Here is a 22715-nt window from a genome sequence, read left to right as displayed (position 1 = left end):
TAGGAGGGAGTGTGGTTCTGAGGTTTTTCCAACAAGCTAGGCTGTGCGTCCAATTAACAGCCAACACATTGCAAGTTGGGAACAAGCACTTTATTATGTCCTTTTAATCAAAATAACAAATATATATTAGCTACTGTGACTGTGCTGCCTTGAAATCTTTTTTGTAATGCCTTACAGTTGTAGGACATATCTTAGTCTTAATTACAGTCTTTCCTATCTCCTACATACAATTCTCAAGTGTGCTCTCAAACCATGACACCAAGCATCCTACACTCACCATACTAGCAATGTAGTGTTTTCTTATTAGTGTGCATTAGTTTAATTCACTTTTCACACATATTATAACATACAAATATATTCATATATTAATACAATTATATACAAATAGGTCTTTGATAATCTTTCCCATAAAATCAATGTCAAACAAATTCATAGTACAATTCATCAAATATAAAACCACAGAAGCACTAAGCACACCTTTCTACCACAAGGTGCTGGTACCACATGAAGTCAATCCGTCTAAATTGGGTTTAATCCTAGTCAACATCCATTTTAGGACTTGAGGCAATTCCTCTTCTTCATTATCTTAATAGCCATAACATTTAAATGAGCTTATATTCAGTTTTGTGCCGTAATCTTGTGCTCGCCAATGCCAAAGAGAATCTTTCCCCCACTAAACATCTATACCAAAATTCCTCAGAACTTACTTCACTTAAATCGCCCACCAAATGGCCATAGTTTTGGCATACCCTTTCTTCAATTGACCACACCCTGTGAGAACACGTCTGGTACTTTCCAAAGTACCTCACCCACACAAATTCTGCACATTCTCTTCTCGATGTGAGATACCCCACCAGGCATCACAGACATTAAGTATTTTTATACTTTTAGCTTATTGAATCTCATCAGCATAAAGGTTCTCCTACGTTTAGTGCAAGGGAACTGGCCCAGGTATCCCTAAGGCTTGCGAAAAATGGTGGACAACTATATAAAAGCACTCAGATTTTTCATTCTGTGCATGTAAAAATGATTACAGGCCCAGTCCCAAAGATTTACATTCTTCTTCAGATAGATCATTAACCAGAATCCCTTAACCGTACGCCCCAAAAGGTTTCCAAGCAATATTAGCAAAACAATCCTCATTAATATGCTTTAAATCTCTTAAAGCCTGACAGTGTTCCTCCTCATTGGCCCTCCTTAGAATAGTAAGAATAGAATTGCCTATTGCTGCCTATTGCTGTCATGATCTTTATATATAATTTACCTATATTTAAATAGGGATAGAAGACAATGACAGGAGGTCCAATTCTATCCATATTGCCTCCACCGGCATAGCCTGGGAAAGACCCAGCATCCAACGCCAAAGGCATCCTTCCAATTGGTTCCACCAAATATTGTGCGATTCAGTCCCAACCTCTAAAGTGGACACTATCATAGTTGCACGTTTCTGCTTTTAAACTTGCCTAATACCAAGCTGACTAAACCATGCTAATTTAGTGGTGAATGCTTTAACCATAGGGAACCTGCCTTGGACCTTCTCTGCTCTTTAAAGTCAGCACTTTTCCACGTTGACATAATGTCCACATCCAGATAGACATAGGTAAGTACTCTCTCAATCTTCTCCCCCACTAGTACACATCTCGTTTCTGGTCAATTATTTCCTCCCAAAGTGCATCAACTTGGTCTTACTCACATTGGAGGCCAGAATATTTCCTCTTACATGCATAAGTACCGTCTGCATGCTTCCTTTTAGCCCGACCCAGTTATGGCCAACAATGACCAAGTCGCCAGCGTGTGCCAACCAGGGAATGTGCACCTTCCCCAATTTAGGGGGGCAGTCATTCATCATTTTTGGTGCCCCATCCAAATTCACCAAATAGAGATTAAGAAACATGGGTGCTAGTGCACATCCCTGCTTGACATCTTTCACTAGTGGCATTTTTTCACCATGCCGTTTAATCTCACCCTGGCTCAAGTCTCAGCACACAACATCCTAACAGAGTACAACAAAACCCTTTGGCATATTTAGATTTTCCGGCTTCATCCATAGCTTTCCTTGATTGACCAAATTGAATGCTGAGGTGAAATCTATAAACAGAACCTAAATAGGTAAATGGTCTTCCCTTTTGGCTTGACTAATAAGGCCATTCAGGACTGTTATGCGTGATAGATAATCCCTGAGTAAAAGCCGTCTGACAACCGCTCAGGGCTGCTACTCGCTCTACCCAGCACTTAATGTCGTTTAGTACTAAAGTCGCTAACACTTTACTAGTGACGTCCAGTAGCAAAAATAATCTATAGTTCCCTGGGTCATTCCCGTTACCCTTTTTAAGACATCTTCAAGGGCTTTGGTACTTCACCTCTATGAACAACGGCCTCAAATAGTCCACATAAAAAATAGTCCACACAAAATGTAGGCACAACACTTTTTTTACCATAACAATAGTAGCATGCCATTCGGTCTCGGGCCCTAGAATATTTTAATTTTCTAATTACCTCGAAAATATCTTCATATTCAAAAGACATGGCCACTCTCTGTAATACAGTTTACCTCTCGTGTCTTGCCTAATTTGAAGGAAACATCCACACCCCTCGTTACCTCTTCAATAGTATTTATCAAGGGGTCTCTCTCCTCTCTCTTTAATCCCCTGAATATTCTGCATCATTTCTTTGTATCACCCACTTTAAAGGTAGCGTATACATGTTGCAGTTTTTTGTGTTTAGGGAAATTTGATATCTTTTTACCTATTTTCTGTATTCACTTCACACCCTCCTAACTAAAGGCAGCATCATTTCTACATTCTCAGTGCTCAATCTAATTCTACCTACGAATTGCTTGCCTCAACTCTCAATTTTTGTTGAGCTTAAAATGTCTTTATTTTAGTATCAATAAAGGGCAAAGCCTAATACAATAGAAAACATAACCAGTACAGTCAACTGTAGAGCAGTCAGTTCATAGTAAGTAGCATATTTGAGACATCAAGCTAAGAAAAGAAAACAGGTTTTAAAAAATAATAATAAAAAATAAAAATGTATATATATATATATATATAAAACGTCATATATCATGCATAATATCTATACAACAGGACACTATAATACCAGCATTGCAACCAAAATCACATTGATGTAAACATTTCAAAGAACACATCCCATAAGCACATCAGCCATAGGTATGCAGGAATGGTTCCCATTTATCATTGAATTTATCAGAATCCCCTTTTTGTTTGAAAATGGCCCTCTCATACATGGACAAGGTCAGCAATGCCTCCACCCAATCATCGATGCAGAAGGAATTGGTGGATTTCCACACGTGCAGGATCATCTTTTTGGCACGCATGCAGATCTGCAGTAGCCAAACTTTCTTTGAAAATGACAGATTTGCAATTAGGCTGCCATCCTTAAGAATCAAAAGGGAAGCCCTTCTAGGAATTATACACTCTACTACTAGGCCCATCCTCTCACAGTCCCCTTCCCTGAAGTCTCTAGTTTTCCTGCAACACAAAAGTAAGTGGCTCAACGTACCCCTTGCCTGATTACATTTCCAGCATTGGTTACTCTTTGAAAGGTGCCTCTTAACTTTTGTACTGGTGTCCAATATGTCCTAAAAAGCATTTAGTCTGAGAGGCCCTCAAACCCCAATCCATGCTTGTCAAGCAGACATTGTTACAGCACCTCTGTCAGCATCCAGGGTATATTACCTCACCCAGATCACCAGCCCAAAGCCTAAAGTTCAGAATCCCTTTTGCGATTGGACACAAGGAGATTGTATAAGGTGGCGGCCGGATGGACTGCCCGGGTACAAGTTCCAGCATTGACCGAACAGCACTCTGCGCGGTTATCTGTGGAGCAGGCACAAGCTTAGAAGTAATGATCCCTCTCAGATGTCTGTATTCTGCATAAATGCAGTCTCTCAAATTGAACTCTCTATACAGACACGTGAAGGTAATCCAAGTTCCATTTTCAAAAAGGTCTTGGATTTACTGAAACCCACAAGATACCGTGATGGCCAAAATAAGACCGACCTTCCCCTGTATGTTCAACGATGGATTCAGCCAAATGAGTGCTTCAGGGTATATGAATAACAGCAGGATCCACAGTCTTTTGTCAACGATTGTGTAATTCATAAGTTTTTAACACCATTTAGACAGAAACAATTTATTCGAATTACTGAATCCAACAAGATACCGTGATGGCCAAAATAAGACCTTCCACTGTATGTTCAACGATTGGTTCAGCCGAATGGGTGCTTCAGGGTATATGAATGGGCTGCTCGAAAGTCAGGCTGACAGTGACCAAGTAAGCTGTTAACTTCAAGAAATTCCTGAAGTTGAATATAGGCAATTAGGTCCAGAATTTTAACAGAAATGGAACCTTTGTGATTGGGCGATAATTACTTGCAACATCAGGATCCACAGTCTTTTTTCAACCATGGTGTAATCCATACATTTTTAACACCATTTAGACAGAAACAATTTATTCGAATTACTTAATCCTATGGTCTGAGTCCCTATGTCTACTAAATGTCCCTATATTCGCTAATTGGCCCTCTCTACAGGTAAGGGGCTCACCCTCGTGGTTACTAATATTACACCTGTCAAGGGTACACAAAAGGAGGTGAAGTCTATCCCTATCCTTGCACACTAGTTTCCTGTCTGCTAAAATGGAAGCCTCTGACTCAGAGTCATTTGTAATCCATACATTGCCATTTATTTTGAAGGAGCTGCCAACACTTACTACTTACTTTTTGTCCCAAATCCGTGGTCTGAACCTGCATGCTATTTTTTCTGAAGCTACAGTTCCTTTTCAGAAATAACACTAAACCTGTTTTTCTTTAACCCTGCTACAGTGCACATTCTTCAATATTATCAATAAAGTTGAGTTTCAAAAGTCCAAAGAGTTATGAAAAGTCTCCCGTTCAGTTTTTCTGAGACTTTCTAAGTGCATATTGCTATATTTCAAAGTTCTTCTAAAACAATGTTACTTTCATTTAAAAAAATATCTTAAATTGCATGCAGAGGACCACCAACATTAGCACTTACATGCTGTGGGGTCTCCTGCATTCAATTTTAAATTTCCACGAGGTGGAGTGAACAAGGAAAGCGTAAAAGTGAGTCAAATATTTGGTTGAAGACTTTTGAATCGCAAAAGCCGCTGCCCCTAAAGCTTGTTCACAAGAGGACTCTACTTGCATCCCTGGGTCTAGGAGTCCGCTATAATACGCTAAAGGTTCATGGCCGAGCAATGTTTGCTGGGCTAGGACCGCGGTCAAAACCTTCCCATTTAAGTGCAAAAATAGATGAAATGGTTTCTTGTAATTCTGGGTCGCCAAGACCGGAGGATTGCTGATAGCAATCTTTAGTTCCTGAAAGCAGGTCACAATCTCTTCAGACCATTCTATCGGACCCTTCTTATTTTGCGCTTTCTTAAGCCTGTGCAGTAAGGGCCTTGTGTAACTAGAGAAGTGAAAATCCATGATCTACAATAGTTACGGTAAGTGCACTGCGAGTGCCATTTGCTGTGCCGTCAAGCTGCTGGTACATTGAGGACGTCAGGACTACTGCAACTACTGGAAAAGGATGAGAATTGTTAGTGTTTGGACTTGTTGACCTAAGCCCCACCCATCACAGTTGCCAACAGCAATAAAGGTGCTGGGCCGCGCACATCCGCGCATGCACCCGTGAGTGCACCGCGATTGCTGTTTGCTGTTTGCAGGCTTGCTGCTTAAGGATTGTTTTGTTAAACTGGTATTTCACTAGTAATGATTCTTTATGTTTTTGAATAATTTACATTGTCGGACTACTTAATTGTGTTTAATCATTGAGCCTTTAAGGTGATCACTGCTTGTACTGGTGTGGAAGAATGAGAAAAAAAAGAGCGAGGCGCCCTGTTCAAAAAGTATATTTTGGCGGCTCTGTTACTTTTTTCCGCCAGAAGGGACAGTATGTCCTGGGGTCTAGCATTGTCTCTAACCCCCTCTCCGGTCGAGAATGATTTGCCTTCTGACTTGGGGGAGGGATTTGCCGCAGGGCATTGGTACCCAGGCCCACGGGCCGACTGATTGTGAGACGCTAGCAAGCTCTCCCTTGTTACTGGAGTCAGAGGATTTTGAGTCTCTGCCCCTGGAAATAAATAACCAAATCCTGGGACAGGAGGCCTTCAATCAGGTACTAGCTACAACCAATTCATCTAATATCTCCTTTCTGAATACCCCTACTATTTCTGCATCGAGGAAGTGATATTACTAGCCCTGACTTAACATCATATCGGGCAGAGAGGGAATTGGAATCTAGCCTGCCCTCTGCGCAGATGCCTTCTATTAGGGGCACTGTTGAGGGGGGCTAGCCCCTCTTGTCCTCCTCTATACAGGATAGCATTTGATGTGAGTTAAAAGAACACACCATCTATCTCCGAAAGATAACAGACCCACTGGCCTCATTGATTGATAATTTGTCGTCTCAGAGGGGTGTGTTATGCACTATGCTATCTGCCTTGGGCGATTCCAGTGGAATCCACGATAGGGTATCGCTGATTGCCACTTCTCTGGTAGCCAAGAGCTGTATTGCTAACAAAGAGAGTATGTTCCCCTTGGCCATTTTTCTGGCTGAAATGGGTGGCCCAGCCGCCCCAAGTAGTGAGGTGGTTCAGGCTTCCCCCTCTTTGAATAGCAGAAAGAATTCTAAAGGCAAAAATAAAGCAATTCCTCCCGCCCTTGCCAAAGCAGCTAGAAAATCTACCAGGATGTTTTTACGCAGGGTTGATACGACAATCTCTGCCGACTGACGCATGCCCTGTGAGGGGGATGGTGCAGATGGCTCAATCTTTGGAGAGTGGGTCCGGTAGCAAACAATCCATACTCGTGGTTGAGTCAGGGGACATGGTGGCCGAGGGTGAGGGGTTATGTGCTGCCTTACAACCAGCAACTGAGGGAGGATTAGTGGCAGTAATGAGACATAAAGGGGCGTCGAGGGTCGACAAAGGGGCCACAAGTGTCCCAGAGGATTTAGAGGCTGGTATTTTGTATGTCCTCTTTAAAGAGCCACAGACTTCATCTGTTAGGGTTAAAGATATGAAACCTATGGAGCCTTCTCCCTCGATGAGCGAGGACTCGATTTCACTTATGCCTGGTCATATAAAGCAAAGGTCTTTGGGAAAAGGTGGGGCCTCAGTGAACGCATCTACCAATACGTTCAGACCGGATGTGGTAGTTGAGGAGGCCTCATTATGCAAAGTTCCTGGGAAAAACCTTGGAGCCTTGACCCCAATCGCTCAGGAGACGGTTGCCAAGGAAGTGGTGTCAGTGCCACTTAACAATATAGAAATAGGGCTTTCATTGCTTCTGGTTTCTATTGGCAAACATGTTAAGGCATGGATAGAGATAGAGGCGAGGGTGGCTGGATCCGATTCAGGCATGGACCCAAGCAGGTGTGGGGATGGCCCCCGTAAGGGTCATCAAGTAGATTTGGACCACTGGGTCATGACCTTGGCTCCGGAGACACTCACCTCCCTGCAGGGTCTTTTTTCAAGGGCCCTAGTTAAGGAGGTGTGTGATCTCCTGGCTGAGAGGTTTCAACCTTCCGTTGAGAGGTCTCAAAATCCAGACACCCTCCAGCCACAAACCTCTAAGGTTTCCTCCTCTCCTCTACGGGGATCTTTGATAGATCAAGGGGATGTAAAACCCGGGACCAGGAGGGATACCTGATGTATTGTGGAGGGATCCAGCCTTTTCTGAAGATCCTAGTTTATTATTGTATTATATGTTTGATTATGGGGCACCCGACTAAGTGAATACATTAAGAGTGCTTGCCCTACTGAATGAAATCCCATCCTTGAGACTTATTACAACAAAGGTTATCAAGTTGGTGTTTGTCCATCATCGGAGGTATGACCATGTGAGATTGGTCATCCCCTCTCTGATGGTGTACAAGGCCTTATTAACATTTTCTTAAGCTGGGATATGACTTACTACCCTTTGATGTGGAGATGGCATATTGTGGAAGTTCCCAGGGTTTACAGAGGAATGCAGGATTACCTTTGGGGACGGGTGATCAGGCTGTGATGCAAACCGAGAATGTCTCAGCCAAGACTCTGATCCCGGCTATAGGGGTTTTTGACTTGGAAGGGGAAACCACAGAGAAGGGGTATACCAACTGGTGCTTGTTAGCAATGAACTGAAAGGGTTAAAGGTTCACCTTTAGCTTAGCCAAGGTCTTTTCCGGGATTTCATGGAATACCACAAGGTTTTCCAAATTGTGCACAAATTCTGATCTTTGTCATAATTTGGGCCCTTTTTGTATTATATTTTTACAAGAAACGTGGTTGGTAGCTGCATCCTCCTTGGACGGGTATGGTATACGGGTAGAGTTAGCCTCCCAAGGGATAAAGGGGTGCCCGGTGGGGGCCTCATAATTGGTATCCGTAATGGGATGGGCTTAAGGGTGATTGAGAGCTGCAATGTTGCAAAGGGCATCCTGGCTTTCATTACTGAATTGGACTCATCTCCATACTGCAGGCACATACTTCTGGTAAACATATATTGGAATCCTAGAACAACCTCGAAATCATCCTGAACAAAGTCAATAATTTACTGGAAGCTTGATTTATAGGGACTCCAGAGGTCAAGTGATTAAAGTCGAGGATTTCAATGCGTTGTGCAATTCCTCCTCACCCAGGGCCCCTGCGTTTCATTTTATTAGGTCTTCCAAACCCAGGGGCCTGCTCTTAGAGTCAAGTAGAAAATGGTGTCGGGTCAGCTATGGTTAGGGTTATTTGTGAATTGGGGTCTGTCCCTTGTGAATGATCTATATAAGGAACAGAAGAGAACTTCCCAACATGGTCTAATGGTCATTTCTCATCCACTATAGATTACATGTTCGTATCAAAGTGCCTACTTGACCTGGTTATTGACTAGAAGGTTTCTCAGACAGGTTTTAGGGATCATGCGATGTTGGGGATAGCCCAACTGTGTGAAGGTCAATAGCCCAAGTCTGTTTACCTGGTTTCCTTGACTGTATATGATAGTTATTCTCATATTTCGTGGCATGATGGGAATATAGCTAAACTTAATGTGCTTCTATTGAAGGATTTGAATTATACCCAACTGGCTGATAAATTATCAACTTATACGCATAAGAAGTTTGGTGTTTACCTGCAAGTCCACCCGGAGGTGGATTCGGCATCTAGGCAAGATGTCTTGTTGACAGGTTCAGAAACAATGGGCTATCCGGCTCGCCAAACAGTCACAACAAAATCATGTCAAAGCCCACCAGGCCCTCATTTACCAATGGGATGAGGAGGTCTTGATGAACTCCTTGAACGATGGAAGCCCACGTACATTTTGGCTATTGATTAATGCTCTTGAATCTAGTCAACTAAGGGCCCAATCTAATTCAGTCTCCGAAGATGTTTGGTGTAATCACTTCTTGGAGTTGTATGGATCAGGGGGGACGGTCTTTAGTCAATTGGAGGCCATCCTGCTTCATGTTTGGACTCTGAAGTTCTCAATAGAAGATCTTGCTGGGTTGATCACCAAGGTCAGTGCATCTAGAGCCGGGGGGCCTAACCAATTTATGAATGAAACACTGAAATATAATGTCAATCTCTGGTTCAAAATTCTGTGGATTTTATTTGAGGATATCATCAGATCTAGGTTTCTACTGACCTCATGGAAAATGTCATATGTAATTGTAATATATAAGAAGGGCGTTAGGTCAAATCCTCTGAATTATTGGCATACCGTGCTTCTGGATGCAGATTCCAAAATATTTGTATCTGTGTTGCTGGGACACAATGAAGATTGGTATACAAATAACAATATCCTTTCTTCCCAACAGTTGAGATTCAGGAAAAATATGGGCACTGACTGGTGGTTTATTGTTTAACTCATTACAACAATTAGCCTGAAATGAGAATGCCCCCGCTATATATGTTGCTACAATGGATTTGTCGTTAGCATTCGATCTTGTAGATAGGAACACATTATCGTTAAAACTGGACAGGCTAGCCCTACCTCACGGCTTGTTGAGTATACTGATATGTTTGGATGAGGCCTCACAAATGCAGATTAGGCTGAACAAGGATGGAAAGGTATCTAAACCCGTCACAACCACCAATGGCGTGCGCCAACGTTGTCTAATGGCTCCGTGATTGTTTAATCTTTATGTTTCAGATGTGGCTGACGGTCTTTCCAAAATTTCATTTGTTCCTCCAATTATTGGGGGTAATCGGATTTGCTGGGCGGCCTATGCAAGGAACAAGTTACTTACCTGTAACTGTTGTTCTCCAGCATGGGTCTGGCATGGATTCACATGCTCATGAATATTCCCCGTCGTCAGGCCGGGAATCCTCAGTAAAGAAAAAAAATCAGTATCAGTTTCGTTTCTGATCTGTCTTTCTTAGTAGTAACCAATCACTGATCTCTGGGTCATACTGCCCCCAGCCAATGACTGCCCTCTACCTAAGCCCCTCCCCTGGCAGCCATCCTCAGATTTGGTAGCACGTAAAGTGGCAGTATGACCAAGTGAAGAGCCGCAGCGGGGAAGGAGGGAGGGTTCGCATGTGAATCCATGCCAGACCCAGGCTGGAGAACAACAGTTACAGGTAAGTAACTTGTTCCTTCTCCAGCATGGGGTCTGGCATGGATTCACATGCTCATGAATATAAGAAGAAAAGGTCACAGTGGAGCTAACTTAGCACATATCAGTTAGCTCATAACATAAACACCAAAAGATAAGGATATCTTTTTCAAACATTAAAGAATGCGATTTATTAGATTTGCACAATTAAAAACCTTTACAAGAGTCGAAAGGTAAAGTATTCCATCCTTGGCACAAGAAAAACAATAAGTTCGTACAAAGTTATGCAGTAATTATACGCATGGGTGGGTTAGTACAACAATGGTGATTATGATTACATATACTGCTAATGTTATGGCAGTATGAAAACTTGTCGACACACACAAAGTTCAGGTGTTTCTGGTACGGTGAGTAGATGGAAGAACCAGCGGATGAGATAGTGGAACCTACTGGCAGTTTCACCGGACTGTCTTCAGGACTGGGGGATTTGTTTTAAAAAGAAAACACGAAGTGGTTGGTGAAGTGCCAGGCACCTAGGGTAGTTGAAGCGTCATGACTAACGTGGTATATTTTGTATAGGGCCACAATCTGGATGAGTCTCTGGCCGGTGGGTTTTGTCCAATATTAGGACAGGAGGTCTCTGGTCTGGTTCACAAAATGAGTCCCTGGTTGTTAGAGATGAGAACTGATTTCTATCTAGGATGCTGGGTAACCGCCGTCTAATAACCTTTAAGAGCAAGATGGGCAGGCATGATTTGGCACCAAAAGCACTCTGCATGATTTGGCACTCTGCTTTTGGTGCCAAATCATGCCTGCCCATCTTGCTCTTAAAGGTTATTAGACGGCGGTTACCCAGCATCCTAGATAGAAATCAGTTCTCATCTCTAACAACCTGGGACTCATTTTGTGAACCAGACCAGAGACCTCCTGTCCTAATATTGGACAAAACCCACCGGCCAGAGACTCATGCAGATTGTGGCCCTATACAAAATATACCACGTTAGTCATGACGCTTCAACTACCCTAGGTGCCTGGCACTTCACCAACCACTTCGTGTTTTCTTTTTAAAACAAATCCCCCAGTCCTGAAGACAGTCCGGTGAAACTGCCAGTAGGTTCCACTATCTCATCCGCTGGTTCTTCCATCTACTCACCGTACCAGAAACACCTGAACTTTGTGTGTGTCGACAAGTTTTCATACTGCCATAACATTAGCAGTATATGTAATCATAATCACCATTGTTGTACTAACCCTCCCATGCGTATAATTACTGCATAACTTTGTACGAATTTATTGTTTTTCTTGTGCCAAGGATGGAATACTTTACCTTTCGACTCTTGTAAAGGTTTTTAATTGTGCAAATCTAATAAATCGCATTCTTTAATGTTTGAAAAAGATATCCTTATCTTTTGGTGTTTATGTTATGAGCTAACTGATATGTGCTAAGTTAGCTCCACTGTGACCTTTTCCTACTGAAAGCGTCAATGACTAGGGTAGCTGTTGACTCCGATTATTTTCCTAATTATTGCCTTACCCTCTGCAGTAAAGCCCCCTTAGAAAAAAAGAGGGTTCCCTGCCTTATCTTATACACATGAATATAAGAACACATAGCAGTATACACATGCACAACCACGGGAGGTGGCAACAGGCTCAACATTAAGCAATACAACAACTCAACATTAAGCATCTCTTACCTCCTCACCAGGCTCACCTTAAGTGAACAGGTTGCGCAGCACTGCTTGGCCGACCCTGGACTCCTCCCTGGAGTCCCGATCGACACAGTAGAATCTTGTGAAGGTGTGCGTCGACCTCCACGTAGCAGCCCTGCAGATGTCCAGCAGGGGCACACCAGACAGGAACGCCGTGGTAGCAGCGATCGCTCTGGTCGAATTGGCTCTCGGACGGCCGGGCAGTGATCGGTTTGCCAACCGACGGCCGGGCAGCGGTCGGTTTGCCAACCGGCGACAGTGCATGATGCAGCCGGAGAGCCATCTGGAAATGGAAGCCTTCGAGAGAGCCTTCCCTTGATTCACAGGTCCAAAGTTCACAAACAGCTGTGATGTCTTCCGAAAACTCTGCATGCGGTCCACGTAGAACTTCAGTGCCGTAGCCACATCCAGCGAGTGCAAAGTCCTCTCGGCCAGAGACGAAGGCGACGGGAAGAAAACTAGCAACACCAAGGGCTCATTGAGGTGGAAGTCCGATGGCACCTTGGGCATAAAGGAGGGGTGCGTCCTCAGCACCACCCTCGTGTCGTGAAAAGTCAAGTATGGAGGCTTGCAAGATAGGGCCTGGATCTCTCCCACTCGCCGTGCGGAGGTGATGGCCACAAGAAATGCTGTCTTCCACGACAGGAACTTCAACGGCGCCGAATGCATAGGCTCGAATGGGGCACCCATGAGCCTGGTCAGCACCACGTCGAGCTCCCACGCCGGGGCAGGGGCCTTCACCGGCGGGAACTATCGGAATAGTCCCTTCATAAATTCCTTCACCAGGCGATGAGACCACAAGGACGCCCGTCCTGTAGTTCTGGTGTATCGGGAAATGGCAGCCAGATGTATCTTGATGGAGGCATGAGCCAGTCCAGCTTTGGCCAGCGACAGTAGGTAAGGCAATACTTGAGGGGCCGTAATCTGCAGAGGGTTAATCTTCTGTGCACGGCACCAGACAGAGGACCTCTTCCACTTATGCCCATGGCATTTGAGAGTTGAGGACGCCCTGGCTTTTGCCAGAACGTCTCTGCAGTCAGTCGGGATATCGTATCCTCCAAACTCTAGTGCTGCAGGAGCCAAGCCTGCAAGTTCAGCGACTCCGGGTCGTGATGGAGAATGGCACCTCCTTCTCTGGAGAGAAGATCCGCGTCCGTCGCCAACTTGATAGGTGGGGACACTGACAAGTCCAGAAGGTCCGGGAACCAGATCTGTCTCGGCCACACCGTTGCGACGAGGATCATCCTGCACCTGGACCTCTTGAGCTGGTTGATGAGACGGAGCAGCAACGGCAACGGAGGGAACGCGTACAGGAACACGCTGTCCCAAGGGAACGAGAAAGCATCGGCCATGCTCCTCGGTTGTGCGAACCTGCTGGCGAACCTCTGGCACTTGGAGTTCGTCGCCGTCGCGAACAGGTCGATCTGGGGTTTGCCCCACCGTTGAAAGAGCCGTTCCACCTGGTCCTGGTGTAGTTCCTACTCGTGGCACGAGGGCAGCTCCCTGCTGAGTGAGTCGGCGATGGAGTTTTTTATTCCTGCCAGGTGGAAGGGAACCAGAAACCTCCCCTGGGCGACGGCCTAGTGCCACAGATCCTGGGCCTCCTTGGATAGGGCTGGGGATCTGGTGCCTCCCTGCTTCCGGATGTAGAACATTGTGGTGGCGTTTTCGGTGAAGATCCTCACCACCTTGTCCTTGAGGGACGGAAGGAACGATTTGAGCGCCCAGAACACGGCTTGTAGCTCCAGGATGTTATTGTGGAGAGATCTCTCCTCCGGGAGCCAGAGGCCTCTTGCGTGGAGATCTCCGGTGTGGGTCCCCCATCCCTCCAGGGAGGTGTCCATCGTTAGTCTCCTGATATGCCGGGGCCTGAAAGTCCATGCCTGCCGCGAGGTACGCACGGGCACCCCACCATAGAATCGCCCGACGGAACTCCTCGTCGAGCGGGATCCTGTCTTCGAAGCTGCCCGCCGCTTGAATCCAGCGGGCGTCGAGGAACTCTTGTAGCGGACGCATCCGAAGTCTGCAAAGGGGCACAAGGTAGATGCATGAGGACATCATCCCGAGGAGGGACCTGATGGACCTCACTCTGGCCACATCCATGGCTAACAGGTGCTGCACCTTGCCCAAAGTGGCCTTCGTCCTTTCTTCCGACAAAGATGCCAATCGCTTCACTGTATCGAGCTTCGCTCCCAGAAACAGTGCCACCTGCGACGGGACCAGATGGGATTTGGGGTAGTTGATGGCGAATCCCAGCTCCGTGAGCAGGCGGACGGTCCTTGCTGTGTGTTTGACGGCGAGTTCTCTTGACCTTGCACGGATTAGCCAGTCGTCCAGGTAGGGGTAGACGTGGATCCCTTGCAGGCGCAGCCGCGCTGCCACAGGTGCAAGGCACTTGGTGAACACCCTGGGTGCTGACTTTAATCCGAACGACAGGGCTCTGAATTGGTAGTGACGCCCCTGGACTATGAATCTGAGGAACTTTATGTGTCCTTTTAGAATGGGGATGTGGAAGTAAGCATCCTCCAGGTCCAGTGACGATAGGAAGTCGCCCTCCTCCAGCTGTCCCAGCAGGTGCTGGAGGGTGACCATCCTGAATTTCTGCGCCTTGATGTACTTGTTCAACCGACGCAGGTCCAGGATGGGGCGCCAACCGCCTGTCTTCTTTCTGACGAGGAAGTATCTTGAGTATACTCCGGAGCCCCGGAGCCTCTTGGGGACGAGCTTGATGGCACCCTTCTTGAGCATCGCCCTTACCTCCAACAGCAGTTGAGGGACGTGATTTTCCTTCCTGGCCACGGGAGGAAGGCAAGGACACTTCTTTTGAAATTCCAGCGAGTGTCCGCGGGCCAGGGTGTCCAGTACCCAACGGTCGGTGGAGATGGACTCCCACACGCTGACAAACTTCGTCAGCCGGCCTCCCACCGGGGTGCTTCAGTGGGGGCCTGACCCTACGGCCGGTTCAGTCCTGCTTGGAAGAGGCCTTGCCGCCTTGGCCTCATTGCCGACGGCGGCGAGACCCTCCTTGCTTGCCGCGGCCTCTGTAGGCCTCCTGAGACGAGGAGCGGGGCGCCTGGCGGTAAGTAGAAGAGCCGCCGCTGGATCCCTTGGAGGCTCCCTGTCTGCCTCCAGAGCTCCGAAAGGGCCGCCGTTGCTGAAGGACTCCTAGGGCTGGGGCTGTTTCCGTGTCTATCTTGATGGCTCATCCACCATCTTTCCAAACAGGTTGTTGCCGTCGAACGGCATGTCCAACACTCTGGTCTGGACGTCCTGGCGAAAGTCCGTCGCCTTGAGCCATCCTCGTCGTCGGAGGCAAACCCCGTTGCCCACTTGGCGAAATCCGGTATCGGCAATGTCCGTTGCCACCGTTATGGCGTGATCCAACGCCACCTCTCCTTCCTGCAGAATCTGTAGGGCCTCCGCCCTCTTGTCGTCCGGTAGGAAGTCTAGCAGAGGAGCTATCTTGAACCAAAGCTCCCTGTCGTAACAGGCCACAATCGTGAAGGCATTGGCCGCCTTAATCGTCGTGGCCGCCTTAATCGTCGTCGCCGCCGACGAGATGACTCGTCGTCTATTGGAGTCCAACTTCTTGCCCTCGCTGTCCGGCGGGGAAGTGGAAGTTGAAGCCGCCGCACCCGCTGCTTTCTTCTTGGCTGCTGCCGAGACGACAGAGTTCGGTGTGGGCTGGGCCCTGGAGGCACAAGGGGGCGGCATCGGGGACCCGGTACTTCTTCCCGTACCTGTCCCTCTTGGCGGGTGTCGTGGAAAGGTTCTTGAGGATAGCCAGCCCCTCGTCCCAGATGTCATCGAGCAACGGCACCATGAGGACCGTCTTTCTCTTGGCCTCTCGTCGTTGGTAAAGAAAACCTTCCTTTTTCTGTTCCTTAGGGCAGAGCTGGAAGAGCTCGGATGCCCTGGCTATCATGGCGTGAAAAGAGCCAATTTCGCCGGGCGGTGAGGTCCGAGGGGGGGTGATGATGGGATGTCTGTTGTGTCATCGCCGCCGTCGTCGTCCATCCCGTCGCTGTATCCATCGCTGTATCCTCCCGAGGGTCCGGCGAGGGGGATGAGGGGTCCACAGGCCTTGCGGGCATGAAGGGTGGAGCGGGGTGGACTCTCCTCCGCTTGTTCGGAGGGCTTCCGGACGGGCCTGGTTCTGGATCCTCCGTCGGGGTCCGTGGTAACCTCGTCCTTATCTCAGTGCATAAGTATTGGATCGCCAACAAAATGGCCGCCGAGCTATCCTGGGGCTCGGGTAATGGCTGCGACGGACGGGATGGCTGCTCCACTGGGCCCTCGTCGTCGCCATCGTCGCTATCTTCGATCACATCAGCGGGAACCTTACCCTGGGATCGAACCTTCTCGAACCTCTCGTTGAGGCCTATGAACCTCTCGTTGAGGCCTTTCACGGTTTCCACCGGATCCTCCTCGGAGGCTGAATCCGAGTCCGTAATGTCCCCCTCTTTTTCCCTCTTTTTCCACCGGGGTCTTCACAGGTGTCTTAATGATGGTCTAGAAAGAGGATTCCCTCTGCGGTGGCAGGGAATCTCTGGGCCCCGAGGCCGCCTCCACTGTCGTAGCCTCTGCGGCTTCACCAGGGCCGCTGCAACAACCTCCATAGAGGCCTTTTCCGGGTGGATCAAGGCCCTCACCACCTTAGGTGCGTCCTGGGCCTTCGCTTTGGGGGGGGAGGGTCATCGCCTCGCTCCCCCTCGGCTCCCTTCGAGATCGACCGGGGCCTCTCCAGAAGCTTACCCGGGTTCTCGGACTTCCTCTTACCCGAACCAGAACGCTGGCTTGTCGTTGATCGTGCCGGGGCGTCACGCCCTGCCTGGTAGCTGAGGAGTCTGACCTTTCGGCGCTCCCGGTGCCCGCGGACTCGCGGTGCTTGGCCTTCTGTTGGGCCCCCGTCGCCGGGGTGCCCTCACAGGACTTAGAAGACCGCTCAGACTTTTTCTTCACCTTCTCACCTGCTGTGCCCTTCTGCAGCCAGGCGGCGAGGCGGGAACAACGATGTTGCTTGGTCCGTTCGGACAGGTTCTTGCAGAACGCACAGTCCTTCTCCATGCGCGTCTTGTCCTCATGAAGGCAGTAGAGACATCTCGAATGCTCGTCCTCCTTGAAAACATTTTGCAATCCGCATCCTGGGCAGCTCCTGAACAGCTTGGTTTCGGGCGTCGAGCTTCCCTTGTCCTGGGCCATGTCCGTTGAGGTAGGCCACAGATCTTCTGGAATCCTCCAAGAAGCGTAACTCGACGAAAACTTCACCCTTGAGGGGCATAGAAGAATTCCGAAACGGGTCCCCGTTATCGGAAGTAGAAACGGTGGAGCTTGAGGCTCGATTAAACGCGAAAACGCAGTAAAAGCTCGAGAGCTAAAACACGAGGACTCCCAACACTTGAACGTGCGGTACACATCTGACGATGGCTGCCAGGGGAGGGGCTTAGGTAGAGGGCAGTCATTGGCTGGGGGCAGTATGACCCAGAGATCAGTGATTGGTTACTACTAAGAAAGAGAGATCAGAAACGAAACTGATACTGATTTTTTGCTTTACCGAGGATTCCCGGCCTGACGACGGGGAATATTCATGAGCATGTGAATCCATGCCAGACCCCATCCTGGAGAAATTATTTTACTCTAACGGACCACACTCCTATTGGCCTCCAAAGATTTATTGTGGGTTTTAATCAATATATAAATAGAAATAATCTGAGGGTTAAACCATCAAAGACTGTCATTTTAAGGCTGAGTAAGTGAATATCTTTTGGGTGTCCCCATTTAGTTTTGAATAAATGTTTGAATTGTATTGAATGTATGTATGTATTTTAAATTTAGCTTTGAGTCATATTGAGTTAAAGCATATTTGAAACTTTTAAGATTGTGGAAAACTGTGTGAATAGTTTGTATAGCATATGTCTTATATTTGCGGTATTTCTGTGTAAATGTTTCTTCATTTTTGTCTTTTCATGTTTGATTTGTAAAGGTTTGTTTGAACCAACACAATAAATTAATAACAAACAATAATTACAGAGTCCCAAGAACTGCTGCAATTTTTTCACTGTGACTTGCTGAGGAGTATTCTGAACTGCAGGGGCTCTCTCTGGTATTGCCTTGCTTCCTGTGGGCGACATCACTTGCCCCAGATAACTACCTGTGTTTGGCAGTATTTAAGTTTTTCTTTGTCCACTGTCCTTTTCTGCAAGCAGGGTGAGGAGCATTACTGAGTCTCCTCGACACTGCTCTTCTAAAGTGCTACAGAATAATAGGTCGTCCACATACTAAATTACTGAATTACTGTACCGGACAAATGTAGATTCCCCAAATCCATTTGAACCACCCTGTTGAAAACACTCCGAGATTCACAGTACCGCTGGGGCAACCTCGTGCGCTTCAATCTCTGACCACAATATGTAAACACTTTTAGGTATTGAGAATCTGGGTTTAAGGGGAACGAGAAAAATGCATTCTTCAAATCAATCATCGTGAAGTGCGTCGATCCAGCAGGGATATTACAGAGAATGGTAGCAGGATTAGATAGCACCGGGAACTCTGCCTCAACATTATTGAGAAGGTGCCAATCCAGGACCATCTCCAATTGGACCCCTTTGCTTTCTCCAGCAGGTAGATGGGTGTGTTACGCAGGGACGAAGAAGGTTGCATTATGCCTTGCTTCAACAACGCCATAATGGTCTCATAAATCTCTTTGTCAGCCTCTCTAGACATGGGGTACTGCTTAACATGCAGTAGTATTGCACCAAGTTTAACTTTTAATCCGTACCGCTCCAACACTCCTTAACGACCCCACATCATGAGGATTGCTGGTCCATAAATGGTCTGGCACCTCCTGCAAATCCTCCTTCGAATGTTGTGATGTATTTCTGATTATGAGCATGGTCTGTGGTACTTCCCTTTGCTCTATCGCTGTGTGGCAAGGCACCCAAATCTCAATAACCATCTCGCCTGTGTCTTCGAACAACTGCTCGTCAGACACGTCCCTTAGCGATAAGGTTGGATTGATACACAGAACTGTGTGCCACTCTCTGACCTCCTCATCCGTGCCTGAAAGAGCCACCCTGTCCTTCTTGACAACTACTGCTTCTAAGAGAACCGTGACAATGGCGCTTGGTGTTAGCTCCTTCGGTACAGCAAGCCTAAACAAAAATTCAAACAGTACCCACCATGTCTGATCTCTAATTCCCAGGACCCAACTCAACACAACCATTACTCCCTAAAGAAACAAAGATGAATGTACAGGCACCCCCCTGATCGCGCTATCACCACCGTATGCATGCAAAAGCGCTGCTTCTCTTATCGGATACAAACGTGGAGTCGAACATACTATACCTTCCTCCGTGAAGGTCATGGACATGTGGAGTCGACTAAGGAGATCTCTGCCCAATAGATTACCAGGGTATCTGTAAGATGCAACAATGGAGCAGAAATATGTTGTATACCTACCTGTGTACGAAGATCCTCAGTGTAAGGAACTGACAGGACAGCAACAGAGAATCCCTCTGTGTCCATTGTTTAGCCTGACAAAGGAAACCCACCTTCCTTGATGCAAGATTTCGTAGCACCTCTATCGTCCATAAATGAAAATGTTCAGTCATCTACTTGTACACCTATCCAGGTTCCTCTTCCAGATCGGCAGTAACAGACAGGACTATACACATCAGATATCCCTGTGGGCTGTCCTACTCCTGGTACATATTAGCACCAGGGAACGAGAAAGGATTCCCTCCAAAAAAGCGATTCCCTCCAAAAAAGCCTGCTCCAGTGCAGTGCGTGACCGTTCCTTGGGGTAAAGGATTTTTCTCCCATGCTTCTACCGGTGCCAGTGCCTGTGCTAGCATGGTCGGTGGAAACGCATAGAAATGTGCAGCCCCAGACACCAAGTTCAGTTTGCCCCATACCTGCTGGGATTGCCCAGAAGCTGGGGCATATGGCATGGTCAGGGTTGCATCTGCCTGGGACCTATGTTAAAATACTGTGGCCTGTTCCGACAATCTCATGCCATGTGTCCCAACCTTCTACACAACCAAAACTGGATCGTATACAACCCTCCATAGTTATTTCCCATCAGCCCATTAAAACGGGGCTCCATTCCTCAGAACTTGCCAGATGACCCACCTCCTCATGGAAATCCTTCCTTACCCCTCAGAAACTCTCTCATTTGCCTTTGACTGGGAGCATACCCATCCATCCAACCTTGTGTCATACCTGATTCCATATATCCCCGTTGTTGTCCTGATTGTCCCTGCTGTCCCTCCATTGAGCTGGTAATCACCTCTACTTCCAAACAAATATTCAGTAGCTTTTTCTGAACAAGCTTGGCCTCTGCCTTGTGTGCCTGCTCTATGCTCCCCTTTTCCTTCTCTTGCCTCCTTTTGCAAAAATGCACAATATGTGCCTGCATTTCTGGCCATCCCTTGGCATCCATACCTACTACTTTATCTAGATCATGCTGGACTTCTTCAGGAAGTCCCTTTATGGCCAACATGACACCGGCAGTGTGCTTCTCTAATGCATACATCCATTCCCCACACTTAGCGAAGGGAGTGTCTTCATTAAATGATTCCGGTCCATGTGTGACCACGGGACATGACACGTCTAACCCATCTGGAGCAATGGAAATTGAGTCATACCTGCCTTTAGTGGGGCTTTCCCCACCTTTCCCCTGCTGCTCACTTATTCTCATGGCAGTATGCCCTGAGACCCCATGGTGCACACTCTGTCACTGCTACTGGAGTGGGCGGTGGGGCTGCTACCTGCTCAACATCTGACTCCCATTCATCCTTGTCTCCTACTCCTGTTACCACATCCCCTGATACTTTATTTATTTATTTTATTTATTTATTTTTGACACTTGTATAGTGCACAAAACCCTGAGGTATCTAGGAACTTTTAACTTAATACGGTTACAGTAAGTGCTTCATGTTACAGAAAAGGAAGCGTAAGAGGTGAATTACATTGTGGAAACCTGCAAAAGGTAAAACATCAAACGCCAAGTACAAGGAAGAAAGAACATAGTGATCACCTCTATTGGGCCAAGTCCATGTTTCCTGGTGGAAGCAACCAACAGGTGCAGTCTCAAGTCAGTGTGCAAGTACATGGTGCTTGCCTCAAGTAGTAGTGCGGCAGCAGCACACAGATACAACGAAAGTCCAGCAGTGGACAAATACATGGTGCCTACCCTATTTTGCAGTGAGGCAGCAGCACACAGATGCAGAGACAAATCAAAGGGCAAATTCATGGTTCCTACCCCATGTTGCAGGGAGCCAGCAGCACACAGGTGCAGAGTCAAATCCAGGGGCAAATACATGGTGCTTACCCCATGTTGCAGGGAGGCAGCAGCACACAGATGCAGAGTCAAATCCAGGGGCAAATACATGGTGCTTACCCCACGTTGCAGGGAGGCAGCAGCACACAGATGCAGATTCAAATCCAGGGGCAAATACATGGTGCCTACTCCATGTTGCAGGGAGGCAGCAGCACACCGATGCAGAGTCAATTCCGGGGGAAAATTCATGGTTCCAACCCCATGTTGCAGGGAGGCAGCAGAACACAGATGCAGAGTCAAATCTAGGGGCAAATACTTGGTGCCTACCCCATGTTGCAGGGAGGCAGCGGAACACAGATGTGTTTCAAATCAAAGGGCAAATACATGATGCCAACCCCATGTTGCAGGGAGGCAGGAGCACACATATGCAGAGTCAAATCAAAGGGCAAATACATGGTGCCTACCCCATGTTGCGGGGAGGCAGCAGCACACAGATGCAGAGTCAAATCCAGGGGCAAATACATGGTGCCTATCCCATGTTGCGGGAGGCAGCAGCACACAGATCTAGAGTCAAATACTGGGGCAAATACATGGTGCCTACCCCATCATGCAGGTAAACAGCAGCACACAGATGCAGCGTCAATTCCAGGGGCACATACATGGTGCCAACCCATTCTTCTATGGGCATGGAAGAATACTTTGTACTACTGTAGGGTGCCGGTTCCCCTTCACCTTGCTCAAATCCTGTAAACATAGTGAAACTTCCATCCTCAAGGTCTATATTGACCTCCTTAATAACAAACATATCCAATCTAACAAGAACTTGTCCATGCCTCTGCCTTCCTTCTTCTACATCCTTTATCTTCCTACTCACTTCTTCCCGCTCTACACTCCCCTGCTGTCGTAACAGCACTACCTCTTGCTACGCTATCCTCAATGCTTCTTCCAATATTTCCTGCTCCTGTGTCTCCACTGCCATTCACAGCCTATCCTCTATCCTAGCGGTAGACGGTACATCTCCCTTTTTTGACTCATTCTCAACCCTTCATCTAGTCTTCTGGTTGCAGCCTCACTCTCTCGCTCCTCCACCCGCAATCTCTCTGCTAACCTAGCAGTCGGGGGAGTATTCCCCTTCTGCTCTCCGTTCTCAAC

At 47.3% G+C, this 22715-nt stretch overlaps 1 protein-coding gene across 1 annotated transcript in view; it reads right to left on the bottom strand.

The window, feature by feature from the left end:
• IMPA2 (inositol monophosphatase 2) overlaps positions 1–22715 on the bottom strand; it is a 452625-nt gene that overhangs the window by 279606 nt on the left and 150304 nt on the right. The window lies entirely within an intron of this gene.

The sequence above is a fragment of the Ambystoma mexicanum genome, chromosome 3p (assembly GCF_040938575.1).
Source record: "Ambystoma mexicanum isolate Mex_15411 chromosome 3p, UKY_AmexF1_1, whole genome shotgun sequence".
In the NCBI taxonomy this organism is placed as follows: Eukaryota; Metazoa; Chordata; class Amphibia; order Caudata; family Ambystomatidae; genus Ambystoma; species Ambystoma mexicanum.
This window is presented reverse-complemented; position numbering and strand designations above follow the sequence as displayed.